This window comes from Pogonomyrmex barbatus, unplaced genomic scaffold (genome assembly GCF_055798465.1).
Source record: "Pogonomyrmex barbatus isolate J1 unplaced genomic scaffold, ASM5579846v1 scaffold18, whole genome shotgun sequence".
Lineage (NCBI taxonomy): Eukaryota > Metazoa > Arthropoda > Insecta > Hymenoptera > Formicidae > Pogonomyrmex > Pogonomyrmex barbatus.
In genome coordinates, this window is record NW_028297114.1 from 5,450,689 (window position 1) to 5,468,397 (window position 17,709).

The following is a 17,709-nucleotide window of genomic DNA, read 5'->3' on the forward strand; positions in this document are numbered from 1 at the left end:
TAATCGGTGTGTATCAAACTGTGTATCAATATGTCCAGCGTGCATACACGCGGGGGCGTCTATGCGCGGGCGGTCGACGACATATCGCACAATGCGCGAATGTGTGCCGGCAACGCGCGACGCGGCGCGGCGCGGCGCGGCGCGGCGCGGCGTGCGGCGTGCGGCGTGCGGCGTGCGACGTGCGGCGTGCGGCGTGCGGCGTGTGCTGGCATTGCGTTGCGTAGCGTGCGGCACGGAACACGTGTCGATACGGCCACATAATGGGAACATAACCGCTATATAGGTGTCCGGGAGTATTTAGGTGTCATGGTGTCACAGGTTAATTGCACATGATTGGTTATTGTCCGTCTGCCGGCCGCATCCAGCCACGTCATCTACTTTCGTTTTCGACCGATTCTACGGCCATTGCGCAAGTCGCCACTTCGCTCTCGCATAACATCGTATCGTATCGTCTCTCTTCCGCTCTCTCTCTCATCCTCCCCCTCTCGCTCTCTTTCTCTCTCTCTCGTGCTTTTTTTTCCCCCGTTCTCTTCACCATTGGCCACGCGCGACGTCCAGCTCGTTTCGTGCCGTTCGTTTTGGGATCGATGCCGCAGCTGACATCGGGGGAGGAAAAAAAAAATCGGACGGCACGACGGGAAACTGTGTCCACGCAGGGATGAGCGACGGCACGATCTGACCGATTTATTGCGGCGACCGCGGCCGGACGCCTCGCACGCCGCGTTTCTTTTCTTCGCTTTTCGCCGACTCGCTCGCCCCCGACCACGCTCTGCAAACCGTAATTCGCGACCTTCGTCGTGACGGACGTGCGCAACGTGGATTCAATCGGGAGATCACCCTGATACATCGAAACCCATCTCCAGAATTAAAGCTGAAAGCTGACTCCTACATGATTGCTTAATCAATGGCGCCTCTATTTCGAGAGATAATTATAACAAAATAATTCTAAGCTCGTATTTGAATATAATAATTGTACGCAATTTAAAGCTTCTGCGATTGTGTTAATAAAACGCGAACAACTTCTACGTAATAAAAAGTTAAAATTATGTGCACGTTAAAAAGAATACGGTCAATTCCACAATTCGACATATCGTCAATCAAAAAAAAAAAAAAAAATGAGCTTACCTTCTTTCAGCGTGAACACGATTATGAGTATCGAATATAAGACATCTCGAAGTACTTTCAGTTCCAAAGAGTTAAACTCTATTCCGATTGACAAAGTCCATTCTAATCCGCGTCGCGGATTAACCGTGAGCGCAATTAAACGTCAAATACGTAGATCAATCATGACACAGGAGGAACACCCGCCATTTGGTGGCACATTCGCTTGAAACTAATCATATCAGCGTATTGCTATTAAAGCCGGGATTAACATCGTCATCTTATCGATCCATCCGCTATCGATTCAGTACACTTCGCGGCGGACCGGCTCTCTGAGAACTGACCAGGGGGATACGTCCAATAATCGATGATAATGCGATGACGCGCGAGAGAGGTTTGACCTTGACACTGGATCAATTAACGCGCATTGACCCCCTTCGCTCGGACCCGCCCCAAACCCATCCCTCTCCCCTCTCCCCCTTTCCCCCTTCCCACCCCTCGGCCCGTGGTCCAATGCTACTGTGCATACGCGTGCCACGTTAACAGCCGCATACGTGCAACCAAACTGCATACTGGGTGGAACGGTAGGTATGCAATTTCAGGACCGTTCGACACGGGACCGACTCCACGTGTTTCAATTCCGCCTGACATAATGACCCGTGAGATGCCGTTAGACCGTCGCGAGAAACGCCAGAGAATGCGCTTCAACGACACACGTCGAAGAAATATAAAATTTAACAAACACATATATCATATTTCTTCAGGTTTAAAATTTCCTCACCATTTCCTCTCCATCACTTCCAGTCCACATTTCGATATAGAAAATTGACCACTTTTTTGGTCTGGTTTTATTCTTCTCGATTTTTATCGCTTCTCGCTTTTATCTTTCTCGATTTTCAAAAAGCGAAGGGGGGGAGGGGCAGGTTCAAAGACCGTCGAGAAAAATCGATGTATCGAACTCGCGGAAAAATAGAAAACGAAACTCTTCCGGCGTCTCGCGAAGATACGATATTCACCAAACGAGAACGAAACAAGCGAAACGATTTACTCATCGGCCGGTTCGATCGATCGGCGTTCAGGTTTCCACGTCGACGGCGGTCTATCTTCATTAGTGGGTCAGCATTAATGTCACCCGGTACGTGCGTGACCGTGAACGCACATTCTACGGAACGTTGCGAAACACTATCGCTGTCAATGACCGATATTACGCACAGCCGTACGTCCCGTCGGCTCCTGCGAATCCCCTATGGTAACGCGGCTCGGCCCATTTCGAGAACCGTGCACCTGTGAAATTGGCACCGCGCTAAACGTCCGTGCTTTACTGCTCCTCCTGCCGGGCCCGCATTGTCTCAGGATGACGTTGCGGAATGCCGGAAATGCACGCCTAACGTTGGTGAAACTTTATTTACGGGCGCTCGATTGGGATACGATAATTAAACGAGTATCCACCGTTTAACCGGCGGACTTTCCCGAAGCGCGTATAATTTCTGTTTGTAAGAGAAACAGATCCCTTTTCAATAAGCTTTTTAAACAGCAGACACGTTAAAATTATCTGCGTCTGCAAACATGAATTTTAAAACGTTCCTGCGTACTGTTATTTATATCATTTTTAGCAATCGGGTGATATTTAAATCGCATTTTTGCAAGTATGAGAAAAAACTTTATCAACGATTTATCGAAGTTAATTTTGCCGTTTACAATTGTCGTTAACATATTTTACAAATTTTTAAAAATTAAAAATGTTCGATATAATTTCTCTTATATTGCTCATCATATAGTTTATAAGTAAATTCAGGGGGGATGACTTTATTACAGCTTACAAAAATAGCAGCGATGATAAATCGTTATTAAATCACATTTGAGACTGCGGCAGTGACAAATAGCGAGGAAGGGTGGCCGATGGAGATAGCCAGAGGGGAAAGAAGAAACATTGAAGAACGTGGGTGATCGAGGAACCACCGACCTCTCATTCACCTCGAACAACGCTCCCGATATCGGTGTCAATCCAATCAATGGTTTATTAACCGTCGTGCGAACTATGGAGACAGAGAGAATAAAGAGAGAGGGGGCAGGGGGACGAGGAGGAAAGAGGCAGGCAGGGACACTCACGGGAGAAAGATGCATGGAGCGAGGAGCTGGAAGAGAAGCGAGAGCATGATATCATGAAGAATCGGTGAGAATCGAGGATGTGAGGGAAAAAGGATGAAGAGACAAAGCGAGAGAGAGAGAGAGAGAGACAGAGAGAGAGAGAAGAATACAGCGAAAAATAGAGGAAGAGAGAGACGGGGAGTGTTCGTGCGCTGTTTGTTTGGACGGAGGACACGTGGTCTCGTTGTACACACGGATCGTACTCGGATCGAGGCTCGGGAAAATAAAAAGCTGTTCATTGGAGAAACGGAGAGCGCGGGAGAGCGAAAGAGAGTGCGCCGACTCGCGGGAAAAGAATGACGCACCGAGTGAAACAGAGGACCGAGACGGAGGAAGATAGGAAGAGCACACAAGAGCGGGGAAGACCGCGGGGGAGAGAGAGAGAGAGTGAGTTGCGGGAGGAGGGGAGGGAGCACCGCTTTGCGCATGCTGTATTGTTTCTGTGTCCGCGGTCCAGGTGGGAGAGGGACAGGCGAGGAGGGTGTCGATGAACGGCGGTGCGAGCGAGACCGCCGCTATCGGTTATTGGAAATCTGTATTTTTGTAGGCCATACTTCTCTTCCGCGTTAACCCCGTGCTTCTGTGCTGGATGAATCGCAACCAATGGGTCACCCCGATCGTCTCGATCGAGCGACACGCGGGAGACGCGCGCGGCCTGTCTCGCGCGCGCGGGACGCTTTCAATCTGTGTCGTCGTCGTAGGGACACCATCGCTGCCCTACCGATGGTAGCCGCGGCGATTCCAATCTAACTTATACAATGCTGCGTATTAAGAGTTTTCATTTGCCGGGCCCCCGCGGATGACGAATCGCGGCTCTATCGCGGGATTACACCGCGTTTCCGTCCGCACGTCCGCCGTCCGGCCTCGTGCGTTATACAACCGATCGCTCACTCCGCACACTGGGAATCAGACTCCCGTCGCAGACTCGTTCGCACGATTGCTTTTTTCCCTCGGCCCTCGTAGAAATCGTAGATTCGCCTCCCCGCGTCCGCGCGTTCTGTCTTCTCCGTTATCTTCTCTCACTTTCTCTCTCTCTCTCTCTCTCTCTCTCTCTCTCTCTCTCTCTCTCTCTCTCTCTCTCTCTCTCTCTCTCTCTGTCGCTCGCTCGATCACTCGCAAATTGTAGAATGAAATCGCCGGACGCAGATATGCCGGATGCGAACGATAAACGTAGTGGTTATTTCAATATTTTAATATTTCGCCTGTTGTACTTAGTAAGAAATTTATTTTTATTCACCTCCATTCGTTATTTTTGTTCACCTCTATGTTCATTACTGCAGTAACATTTTCCATATGAGGATATTAATAAAGCTGCTTATGCAGCATAATAAAAAAATTCTATAATAATGTGTTTCTTTAATTCTCTCTTAAGCCGTCTAATATTTTTAACAATCACAGGCGCGTATACGACGGACGTATAAACGTGTGCGAGCCAAAGTGTATACAGTTCAAAGCTGCACGGTTACGAGCCCGCACCGAAATCTTTCCGTCACGGAAAGCAGATGAGTGGAAGATGGTGCCCACGCTCGGGTAATACCGGCATTCCGCAAACGAACGGAATAAACGACAGACAAAAGTAAAAGGTACGCCTCCTCGAATATAAAGTGCAATTGCCCCCTGGGGGGGGGGGGCAATTATCGTGAAAACCAGATATCTCCGTCAGTCGATCTCCCTTCGCGCGCCGATTAACCGGCTGAAATTTCAAGCGTGAATTCTCTCGTTTGCAAATTTCCCTAAAAATCGCCACCACTTTGACTGGTGCCTGGAAGGTACACGTAGGTACACGGCAACGCCGGGCGACGTTATTGCGCGCTCGCCCTTTCCCGCGGTAACTGCGTTGCATCGCCGACCGAACGACACGTTGCTCAAAGAGGTCCAATTTTGCATGGCGTTAATCGCATTATCTCGTCCCGCCCGATCGAAAACTCAAACGGTCGGGCTATCTCATCGTCGCCTCGTCGCCTCTTCGCTTCATTAAGAGATACACCTCTCCCTCTCCCCTCCGCCCCCCCCCCCACTCACCCTCGCGAGTTCCCGCTGGCGCGGAGACATACGGCCTTCTCCAAGGTGCTCGCGTCCGCGTTGCCGGCGTTCGCGTTGCCCTCCGCGTTCTCCACCATGGCAAACGCCGCGGTAATGATATTCTTATTACTGCGCGGCATTATCCCGTCGATCGTAGCTAATAGGGATCGAATTATGTCGATGGAATAATCGCTAATGGAAATTAATCGTAATCAGATAACCGATCGTTTATGCCGCGATTCCCAGTGCCACTCGCGCGGTTCATCACTTCGTCGCGAGTGACTCGCCTACCGTCCCTAACTCCGCTCGTGTCTTTTCGCTAATACGTTGTAATAATAGACCGCCTCAAACGCGGGGTATTCGCGAGCTGATCGCGAACAACAAATCTCGTAACGGAATTTCCACTTGATCGCGACCTCGAAGAGAGGCGAGTGGAGAACGAAATAAAATCCATCGCACGTGAAGAATCGTTTTCACAGACAGGAAAAGGCCAATGAACACGCGGGATCATCTGCGCTTTTCACGACCGACTTAATCGCCGAATGAGATTTTTTTTTCGTCGATTACGGTCAAACGTTTCGCATTTTCACAATGGATCAGATTGACACAACCGGCGATACGAATGATTTCCCTAAAATCAGGTTAACGAGACGAAATTCGCTGGATCGATGAACTTTTTCTCGCCGCGTAACTACGTCAGGAAGTATCGCAGATCAAATGAATAATTGCTAATTAGTACCTCGGGCTGTGATTCGGAAACGCGATAATTAGGCAGCAACGAGCATGCGTCTACCGTGGTTTTGCAATCATTAGTTATCTACTTACCGGGAACGGTAAGAACAATTGATACAGAGAAAAATTCGCTATGCTCCACATAATTAGGACGCACAATTTTCGACGCATTTATAAACACATTTCGCGCATAATACATAATTCATAAGACAGAAGTTATGCATGATCCTTCCTACTCTGACTAAGCAGTACAATTGCAACAGATTTTATGTAATTACGAAAACACACGGTTCGTTATATTTTCATTAAATAGCGAGGAAGGTAATCTACGTCGGAGAGGTTTATTCACACGAGGCGATAAGAAACGATCGCGGGAAGAAATCCGCTAATTCACATCTTAATTAGCGCGTAACGCGTTTGTCGTGACGTTTTTAAAGTAGCTATATCGAAAGGCCGAGCGAATTTTATTTTTTCTTTTTTTTTTTTTTACAAAGTCACTTTCGTTCGCGCGGAGCGTGCCGCGCGATAAATGGTACCCGATAAATTTACGACGAATTTACCGATAAAAATAAAGCGCAAAAAAAAAGAAGAGAGGCGCGCGAGCTCGCTGTCTCTCTTTTTTTCTTTCTCTCTCTCTCTCTCTCTCTCTCTCTCTCTCTCTCTCTCTCTCTCTCTCTCTCTCTCTCGTGCGAAAAAATACGTCCGGTAAATCCGCGCGCTGTGAAACCGGACTGCGCGGCGCGGCGCGGCGGAGTGTTCGGCGAACGATCGACGACCATTCAAAAGCCGCCGTCTGAAAAGTTTTTCCACCCGCGGCTCCGGTAAACACCGCCACGGTTTTTCTTCAACTTTTCAAACACCCGCCGCCCCGCCGCGCAGCACCGCGTCCCGGTACCGCGCCGTCCACCCGCGCGCATCGCGTCCCGGCGCCTCTTTTTTTCTTCTTTTCCCGGCTCTCCTCCTCACGCTGGCACACATAACGAACGCGCATCGGGCAATTCCGCGGAATTTATATGGTCGTTACTCGCGACGCTTCCACTATTTTCAACTACGTTGCTGGTAGTTAGAGAGTACACCTACTCTCTACGCGCCGAAATAACTTGTTCGACTCGTCGCAAAACAGGCGCGGTAATAAAGAGACGCCGCGCCGATTGCCGTCGCGGCTCGTCGTCAACGAAATGTCAGGCTATCGGAAGAGATCGTTTCGGGATTGACGGCGTCTCTCCCTTTGTGCATCAAAACTCGTTTGCAGACTCGACGCGATGTTACGAGTCATGCGAGTCTCCGCTTTGTCGCGAAGATTGGCCGAATAGTAACCAGACTTGTAAAAGCGCGCATCATCTGCACGACAAATTTAACAAAATCTCAAGTGGAATCTCTAGAATATTACGATAACAATAAGAAATGTTGCATTTTTGTAAAAAAAAAAAAAAAAAAAAAAAAAAATTAACCAGTTCTTTCACACGAGCCGTTATCTTCATGTCTCCCTGACTGAACGTCGCAATTTCGCGCGGTACCCTCTCTCGCGAAGGCGGCGGCGGCGGCGGCGGCGGCGGCGGGTGAGAAAAGCCAGTTAATGTCGAAATTGTTTCATCACGGGAATAAAGTAAAGGGCGATGCACGTAGGTACGTGCACGAGAGTCGGACTCCTCGCGCGGCGGGGCCCGGGGTCTGAAAAGCGTTCCCTCGCAAATCACGTTGTTTCCTAGCTCTCGGGTCCTCTATACAAAACGTCCCCATACATCTCTCGCAAAGCAGACCTTAAATATTTCCGTACGTAACGCTCTCTCTCTCCTCCATAAAACGCCGGCACGGAGAAAAAGGATAATCACACGCGCGTATTAGCGCTCGAGCTCGAGCCCTTCGTCTATGCACGTACCGCGAATGGCGCGGCACGGCGCCGGCTCTCGGCGCGTTCTCCGAGAGCTATTTTTCGAAACGCGAAGCGGGGAAAAAAATTACGCCCAGCGAACGAACGAGGTCCGTGTTGGCGCGTTTTCTCTTTTTCGAGCATACGGCGTCCGTAACGGCGAAGGGCCGAGTAGGGGTTAAGGGGGGAAAGGAGGAGCGCGGAGGAGAGAAGAATCGCGTGTCCCGGTGTGCCTGCGTGTACGTGCTCCTCTATGAACGCCGCTCGCTTCTATAAGCGCACACCGTGCACACCGTCGTGAATTTGAAATGTTTACCGCGCAAATATTAATAAAAATATTAATAAAATGTAATATCCCGCAAATGAGCTCGCCTACGCTCGCGTACGCCGCTCCGTGCTCCAATAGAGCCTTAGATGCATCTTTGATTACGCGCCGGCTCCGTCGCGAGTAACTTTTCCTTTCTCGTTAAAATAACTCGCGATGGATCATGGAGTACAATATCATTGAGTTGTTGTAACAATTTCATATACTCCCGGGAAAATAAAAAAAAAGTATCCAGCTAACAAATGACAACAATGACGATTCGCTTGAATTCTTGATCTCGAGCGTTTTACATCTCCTGAGAACCGAGAGCTATGCTTGATTTAAAATCGTTCTTTTTTTCTTGCGTCGTCTGTATGTGTGTATGTGTGCACGTCTTGTACCGTATACACGTATGGGAACAGGTGGTACGTGTGCGCTTTTGGCCCCCCACGAAGTGGAGACGAGCTCGTTCCCTCGGACGTATCCCATTGGCTACTCCCCGCAGAATGGTATCTGGGTCCCACGAAACTTGGGACCGACGATACTCCTCACAGAAGATTCGCAGAACTCGCGACAGTGAGTCCCCCCTTGTATCGAGCATCTCTTCAATTCTTCGATTGCCGAAGAGTTCGTAACAAGCGGTTGCTTTTCCGCTCGACTGTGTAAATCAATCGAAAGTGTGATATCGAAGTGTGCTTATTGTGTGAGTTCTCGATATATTGTCATCGAAAGGAAGAAAGAAGAATTGAGGTCACGTGAAAAGTGCGTAAAAAAAATGGAAATATATTTATAATGCTTCATTGCGCATGCATTCGTGTACGATATAACAAAAATGATCTAATTAGGAAATTTTTAGATCAAATTAAAAAACACACCGATATTTGAAATATTAATGACGAAGAAAAATTTAATCTGAATAATAACTTAAAATGAAATATATATAGTCGAACAGAATTGATAAAGAGAAATAATAATACAGATATTGAATTTATTCAATTTTAAACAATTTGTTTTCTCTCTCTCTCTCTCTCTCTCTCTCTCTCTCTCTCTCTCTCTCTCTCTTACTTTCTCTGTCCCAGCAACATTGAAATTATTTTCATCTGACCATGAAATATTGCTACAACCTCTGTATTGCGGTTATTTGTAATTGACACATCGTGTATCTCTGTAGATTTACTCAGATTTCAAGAAATTGATCCGCGACCTTCACCGGTAAAGCATTGATAACGCCTGTACAAGCGTTGAAACGTCCCACTGCACCCGCGTTCTACGGAAAAAAATATTTTTTCTCCGACTGCTGAATCAACATTCCAGTATTTTTCATGGAAGTACGAGTCGCTTTTCACCGTGACGGCGTGCTTGGTATTCTAATTTCTGATTCTGGACAACGAACGAAGCGCATATTTTTTATACAGCGCGTAATTATCATACGGTCGTGTAAGGATGCTGGGAATAATATTTTACAAAAAATATTAGGATTTATGCAAGCTCGATCGCGCACATCTACCATTTTATCCGCATGTTGAATAAGGTGCATCCAGCTTTTCGTCGATGTAAAAGAGATTTTCATTAACGCATTATTTCATTGAATTTATTAAATTCATATTGTCGCAATATCTGTGTTAAAGATTTTTACGATTATTCGTCATTAGTTATTATTCGCATAATATATTTTTAGAATATTTTATTAAACTCCAGCAAAACTTATGTATGATCGCATCTTAAATTTTTCAAACACGCGCGAATTGGTTTCAGTTTTCATAACTGTATATTCATCTTTCTCTTTCTCTCTCTCTCTCTCTCTCTCTCTCTCTCTCTCTTTGTAATTATTATGCAAAAAGGAAATAAAAGAAAATTAATTAAACTAGGATTTAGGGAAATGAAACCAATTTTTAGGCGGCGCGATTACAAAAAAAAAGCCTCGCCCAAAGCAAACTCTTACCTATGAAAAAGGAATTTATGACGTTCGCTAATTGTAAATTCGCGAATGATAACGACGCTAGCGGTCCCCTCTCGTTTCTAATAAATCTCATATTTTATTCGTCCTTTCAAACCTTATCAAATCATAGGTATGCGGTTGAACGTCAAACCAATCGCGGTTATCGGTCGATGAAATCGTCATGAAGTTCGTTTCGATGTTCGTCGTATTTGCGGTGCCGGGCGCGAGGACGACGCAGAGCAAATTTTATTTCGGGCCTTTGCCGATTCGGTGCTTCAGTAGTTGAAAAATTTCCGACCTTCCATCGGCGTAGCTCGCGATATTTCGTCATACGAGAGCCGGCATATTTCCTAACTTGTAATACTACTGCTCGCGCGCGCGCGCGCGCGCGCACACACACACACACACACACGCACGCACACACACACGCACGCACGCACGCACGCACGCACGCACGCACACACGCACACATACACGTACGTACGTACGTACGTACGTACATGCAGGAGATACTCAAACTGAACTTTCAGATAATTCGATTGATCTACATTAAAATGCTGTTCTACACGTTGGCGCTTTGTGATGCATAATGAAGTGTTGTTTTCGTGTACGAGAAGTACGGGATGTTTTTGCAAAAATTACGTGATTTAATTAAAAATATCGATCGGACTATTACGATGACAGTTGAACAGCCCGTTTCTATCGTGCAAAATGTGTCGTTTTAACGTTTTACATGTTAATTTTGCATTCTTTTATTCTCATTATTCGAAAGCGAGGTACGATGTAATTACATGCGTTTAGCTCCGGAGCCCGCAAAAGTGCTTGTACGATCGGTTTTCTGTCAAGATCGTCGGACATCCGCGGAATCACCTAACCTTCCACCGAGCCCGATATCTTTTTCCACGCGTGTAAAATGTGTTAATAAATTCACGATCTGAAACAACGAAACGCGCCTTTCGTAAAAACCAGAACTGTCGCGAGCTATATTTTCATTTATCGTGAATAATTTAAATTGCGCGGAGAAACAGTTCAATTAATTACAATCAATCGAAATAGAAACGTAATATAGAACGTACATTTCATGTTTCTGCGACTCTTTCCTTTCTCCCCCCTCCCCCCCTCTCTCTCTCTCTCTCTCTCTCTCTCTCTCTCTCGCTCGCTCGCTCGCTCGCTTTCTCTACGCATCTCTCTTTTTTGTCGGCAATCGAAAGTGCGATCCACTTTCCATTTCTGATCGCGGATAAAACGAAGGAACGCTCGCTAATCGCCGGAGGTCATCCACGCTATTTCTCGGTCTTTAGATTTCCCCAGGATTTCCGTCGATTACTTTTTTATTCTCCTCTGTAAGTAAAACGGGAAATCCCCTTCTTACACGATTAAAACGTTAGTTTTACAGAGAGGAGAGCTCAAGTCGCAAAGTCGGGCGTAAAGTGAATTACATGATATCCCACGCGTGGGAATTACATCAGAACGACCAAGTTCTCAGAACGAAGGAACATCACGCGAAGATATAGACCTCTTGGTTAACCCGCATGTACAACAGGCGCACGCACAACGGAAATCGAAAGCGCAATGTTGCAAGCAGAAGATATATAAATGTTTCGATAATAATTACTAACAATAAAACCGCGCGGAACATTCAGCGCGGCTGAAAACGGAAAGTGATCGAAAACAAATATGAAACTAATAATGTATGTAAAATTGACAGATATTTATTTAAATATTTAAATCGGCCGAGATAAATGTAAACGGGCGACGGACCGCGCGCAAATTATAACGCGGATGCGAAGGTTAAAGTTCGTAGTTGCCAACAAAATAATTACGTTAAATATAATTTTCGCTACGATAACCTGAAAATGGGCCACTATCAGACAAAATTACGTTCCGCGTCATCGGTTCGTAATTAACTTCGAAATTTAACCTTTATTACTTCATTATTACTTAGAGGTTCGGTTTATACTTCTTTTCCCATCAGAATCACGTATTTGATCCGATTACCATTTTTCACGATGCATTTATGAAACGGCCGTCCGTCACGAGCTTAAAAAAAAAGGAGGCTATTATTATTCGATCCCCATTTGATAGTCGTCGAATATTTGTTAATCGATACATGTAAGTTGACGCGCTTCAAATTGTCGATGTAACTTACGAAAGCAAACGAAAAGAGGGAATTGAAAAATTAATAACGACAGTCCCGCGATTATATTTTATTACTGCGGTTATTGATATAGTATAAATCCACATAAAACCCAACAATCAAACTGGATCCTGATGTACAGGGCTTGACATTATAAAAACGTATGTTTGTCCAGCCAAATGGAGATATTTATACGTATTAATATGCATTAGACGTGACGTCACGTGCGTTCGATACAACGGAGAATATACGCTGCTGTGAAAAACGATAAATAAGACGTTACAAAAGATTCAAGTATTATTATATTATTGACGAAAAGACGAGGAAAGGATGTGGCTTCCCCTTTCCGTCTTTTCGTTAAATCAATATCCGCGTAGCAAAGCATATTCGAAACATTCTTTTCCTTAGAACGTAGATTATCGTCCGCGATAAAGATCATGGGGCGAGACATGTTTTGCCTCGAATAAAAATGGAGGAAAGTGCGAGTGCGCATGAATCGATGCCACGCGAGACGAAAGGAGACCTTGCCCTTACCGTCGGTTGAAATCACTGAATTTTTATGGCGGCCTTAGCTCACACGGCGCCGTCGCAGTTAGTAAATCTGTTCTTGATATTTCGTCAAAAATTCGCTAAGAACATCCTACGATAATCCTTCTTCGCTATCGAATGTCACATACGTGCGTTTTTCGCGTAAAACAGCGACGCCAAATTCTAACGTGTTCGACAAAAAAACTAGCAAAGATACAATCCTCTGAAATAAAAAAGCGACAATCGTATTGGATTGTAAATTAGCAACCTTTGTTACTTTCTGTTAGCATTTTTGAGAAATCTTGTAAAACATGTCACAATCAGTGAAGCAAAGATCTTTCAAGAAAGAATTTTTTAATAATTATGGACAGTTTTATAAATTTCTATCAACAATTAGTGAAAATTAATGTGGATCTATACGATAATCTTAGATTACGTAAAAATGTCTGTTAACAACTGCCAAACGAGAAGATAAAATGTATTTTCGTCGTGTAGCGCGCCATTCGCCGCCCGTCGGACATTTTACTGGCGTAAAAATGGAGACCTGCGGCTCGTGCAAATATCTTCGATTTTATCTCGTTTGAATTACTATTTACTGGAAATCTTGCAGATTCTGAAAAATATCAATATGTATTTTGCAGTATCTTTTTCATTATTCGTGAAAAAATATATTTCTAAATAAAAAATAAGGCATTCTAAATCTTTTTTTTTTTCGTTTCGATTATGATTTTTCTTATAAAAATATCAATTTTTTGTACAATCTTACAAATTTTCGTTAAATTTTAATAAAAATAAAAAGATTTTTTTACGTATCATATCATCTAACACAAAATTTTACAAAAGAAGAAAAATTTTTGTATTTTTTTGTTTAAAACTAGCTTCAATGTTAACACATATTATATTTTAACTATATTATAATTAATTTATGCTTCCACAAATGATCAATAAAATTTATATATGACACATTTGAAAAAAATATCAATTCTTGTAGTTATTTTTATCAAACTTTCAATAAAATGTATTATTTAAAAAATTGTATCAAAAAACTGAAAACTGTTGTATTATTATACTGTTGTATTACATACTTAATGTACAAAGAAAATTATTTTACAGCTTTTAAGACGACAATGCTTTGTGAAATCATTTTAAGTAAAGAATTCTTTTGCCGACGGACACTCTCGCAAGATGGGAATATTATAATTTAAAAAATTAGTTAAATTTTCTTAGGCATTCCAAAATATGTGTCATGCATCATTTATATAAATGTTGCATAATCCATAACAACAAGTTTTAAATAATTTTTAAGTTTAATACTTCTATTTTTTTCTTTCGGATAGCTGCGAAATTCCGTCGGCTTGCCGTCGGATCGCATTTTTGAATGCGTTTTTTATTGTTTAAAGTAAAATCTGTTGAAATAATTATCGGTCGAGGAATTTAATATTAATCTCTATTTCTATGCAATCTATACGTTAAATAACTATATAAATAAATAAATTAATCATTGATACACTAATCGTACGCACAAATAAAACCTAATTTAATTTCTTAATTAAAAAGTACTGGTCTGTAGTAAATATAAAGTTTAAAGAAAAATATGCAACATAAAAAAATTTTTAATAAACCTGCGTATAATATTCTAATATAAAAATAATTTTTTTTAAAGTTAATAATATTTTTTCTTTGATATAATTCCTATTGGATTTCTAAAAGAAACAATCTTAAAATATATACTCTCAGAACTCAGTAATGTTAATACAGGTTTGTTATAGATAAGATACTTTTCCGCTAATTGTAGACATTAACTTCCGAAACCAAATGGATGCAACCGTATTTCTAATGCAACATGGAGAATGCGCTGGATAATAAGTAATAACGAGATATCGCATCAATTCGGTTTATAATTCCTCGTCAGTATTTATTATTAAAAACGTAAGTGTTATTAATAAGATGTTCACATGTTCAAAAGGAGATCAATAATTTGAACAGACAACGCGAAATCGAGACAAAGGGATAATAATAAATTGTTGATCGCACATATCTCAAAGTTTTTCCATGAGGCGTACGACGTTAATTAAGTGCGCCATTGGTGCTGCTTGACAGATTTTTGCTTATTAACCGCCCATCGCAGGCGCGGGTATTGAATTTCATTTATTTTTTATACCGCGCCGGCTGTCAATAGCTTCCTCTTCCAATTTTTCTACCGTTTGATTAATCTGCCTGGTTGCACACACGCGCGTCGTCCATCTATCCGGTTCCGCGAAACGAAATTTGGGAAATTTTAACTCGGCTGACCCTCAAAATGTTTAGTCATCCTCGTTGCTAAATATAGAACGTAACAGAAACATGACGTAAGTAGCAAAATAGATACACGAGCGTGCGATGTCGCGACAAGATACAGCCCTATGAAAAATGTGTTTTTTTTTTTTTTTTTTTTTATCATGTAAGTACGTAAATACAATGTCAACGTTTGATTTGAGAAAAGGGAGCGTATTGACAGTGCCAAAATAAATGGCAAGATAAATTTACAATTTTGATGGAAAATAGATTGCCGCTGGATCAAAAGTGCTGAATCGAATGTGATAAATAAGCTTCTAATAATCAGTGTATATATATATATATATATATATATATATATATATATATTATTTGATCCAAAAGTGAGATGTATTCGTCGGATTCACAAATGAAAATTGTTCATCCTTTTATATCGTTTTAAGCACTATCCGAAACCAAAAATAGTTTACATCGCTGGTTACAAAAATATACAACTCTCGCGTGGCACGTCATTCACATTAATTGCGATTTGTTATTGAAAACGTATATAATTTAAATTTTTCGTAAGAAAATACGACGGTCCAATTGATAAAAACTTGTTCCACGAGGCTAATCGTTTCAAAGGTAACATCCAAACGGTGCAAAAACAATACGGGCAAATAAACAGTATGGGGAATATTTTCATTGAGTTTTTCGGAGAATTTATGTTTACATCAATCCAAGATTGCGCGGATATCGATACAGAGAAAATTTCACGTTAAAACGACGACGTGGATGGATGGTCTATTTGATATCAAATGAGAGTGGAATCGGAAATAGTCGAGATCGATGCACGAGAGACGGAAGGGTCAACTTAAATACAGTTGCTTCGCTAATAATCGGTAATCGATGTTCATTAAATTATTTCTGTAAAATTCACAACGTGACAAATTGCGTATTAACGCGTTGCGTTTATAATGACGCCCGCGAAAAATATTGATTTTTCATTAACACCGACCGATTTGTAAATCAGTGTATCAATTAAAAGGCGAAAGTGATGAGCCCTCATTATGCATACAAAAATGGCAGGCACCATTTTATTGCTCAATTTTGGCACAGTTTTCCCGAGTTCATTAAATCACGGCGAAGTCCCTTCTGCGATAGGGCGCATATGTGTGCGAAAATTATGACCTTGACGCAAAAGTTAATGAACATATTAGCAATAAAGTATCTGCTACATTAAACTGCGCTGAATTATCGCCGCGTGGTTGCTAATATTTCTTCTTCCCAAATAATCAATTGCCATCCTCAATAGAGTCTGGCAATATACAAGGCCATTTTTGTGTGTCGCTTCTCAACGTTATCTACCCCCGCCCTCCCCTCCCCCCCTTGCGATATCAAAATTACAATATTTGCAAGTACAAATCTCAAAAACAAATTTTACTTTTATGAATTTTTACCGTTAGAAAACGGCAATCAAACCGCGAAGCTTAAAATCCAGTAAAAATATCCGATAATGTTACTTTTCCGCAGAATTGGCTTGCGATATGACGGCTTCTATGTAAACCAACGCGATATCGTGTTGATCTCCTTCTAAAAAGCCTATTTGCAAACTTTTCATCGGCATTTCGTTTGATCCGTTCAATCTAGCCGCGCTATGTATAATGAAATCCGATTCTCCGTCAAATGAACGAGCATAGCCACGGCAAACTGCACCTGACCGATGCACTAGTCGCGAGCGATACGTTCGCGATACCGCGCGATGGGTGCGCAAATAAATGAAAACGCGAATCGCTCGTTTTCTCGCGGCTTATTTATAAAGCAAGTAACCTATGGCAATACGGATCTTGATCTTTCGCGAAATCATTCATCTGATTTTTTTTTTTTTTATACCAATAAATCCGACGCGACCCGAAGGATTAACTTATTGCCTCGTATCAGAAACGCGATTCTGTAATATGTGAAATATGTAATGTAAAATATGTAAGAATATAAGAATGTAATAACGATTCGTAACGGAGCGAATTAAATTTAAAAAAAAACTTGGGATTCCTGAGACAGAGATATAAAAATTAAATGTACGCATCGTACAATTGTAAATAAGCTTAAAATTGGTTGGACTATTCGGATGCAACATTTATATTATCGTAAAAAGAGCCATTTTTATCGACATAAAGATACAATTAATGTCTCGATATGGAGAGGATACGAGGAAAAAAGCGCGCGCGATATGCAACAGAGAAGAAACAAACGTGGGGAAAAGGATAATAATCAAAGTTGATACCACTGCGATAGCAACGATATTGGAATGCAAATTATTGACGTGTGCATTTCGGAAACCTGATTCGCAAACTTTTCTCGGACGTTGTATTTCATCCAATCGATCTACCCTCACCGATGTTTAATGAAATACCGATTGGTGCAAAATGGAAGACCACAATCTCCAGTGGAATAATGCCGATTTTTCCTCAAGTACGATATGATATATAAAAGTTTATCGTCGATAGAAACATCAGCGGGTGTTAATCGTAATAAAATCGTTATATCAAAACGAAACGATTCTCACTTTGATTGAATCCTTTAAAATATTCTGCCACAACGGATCGCGTTTAGATTTTTTTTTTTTTACAGGTTTTTTAAAGGTAACATTGAAATTACTGTTACATGTGGAAAGA

The 17,709-nt window shown here is 42.5% G+C and overlaps 2 long non-coding RNA genes across 3 annotated transcripts in view; one reads left to right on the plus strand and one right to left on the minus strand.

Annotated features, from left to right (window-relative positions):
* Nucleotides 1–3,049, minus strand: part of LOC148937006 (uncharacterized) — a 49,204-nt gene extending 46,155 nt beyond the window's left edge. Inside the window, exon 1 of the long non-coding RNA XR_016138862.1 lies at nucleotides 1,126–3,049. This is a non-coding gene — a long non-coding RNA (uncharacterized LOC148937006). The remainder of the gene's footprint in view (nucleotides 1–1,125) is intronic.
* The window catches only part of LOC105431750 (uncharacterized), a 164,076-nt gene that overhangs the window by 133,378 nt on the left and 12,989 nt on the right, over nucleotides 1–17,709 (plus strand). The gene's annotated exons all lie outside the window — the stretch shown is intronic.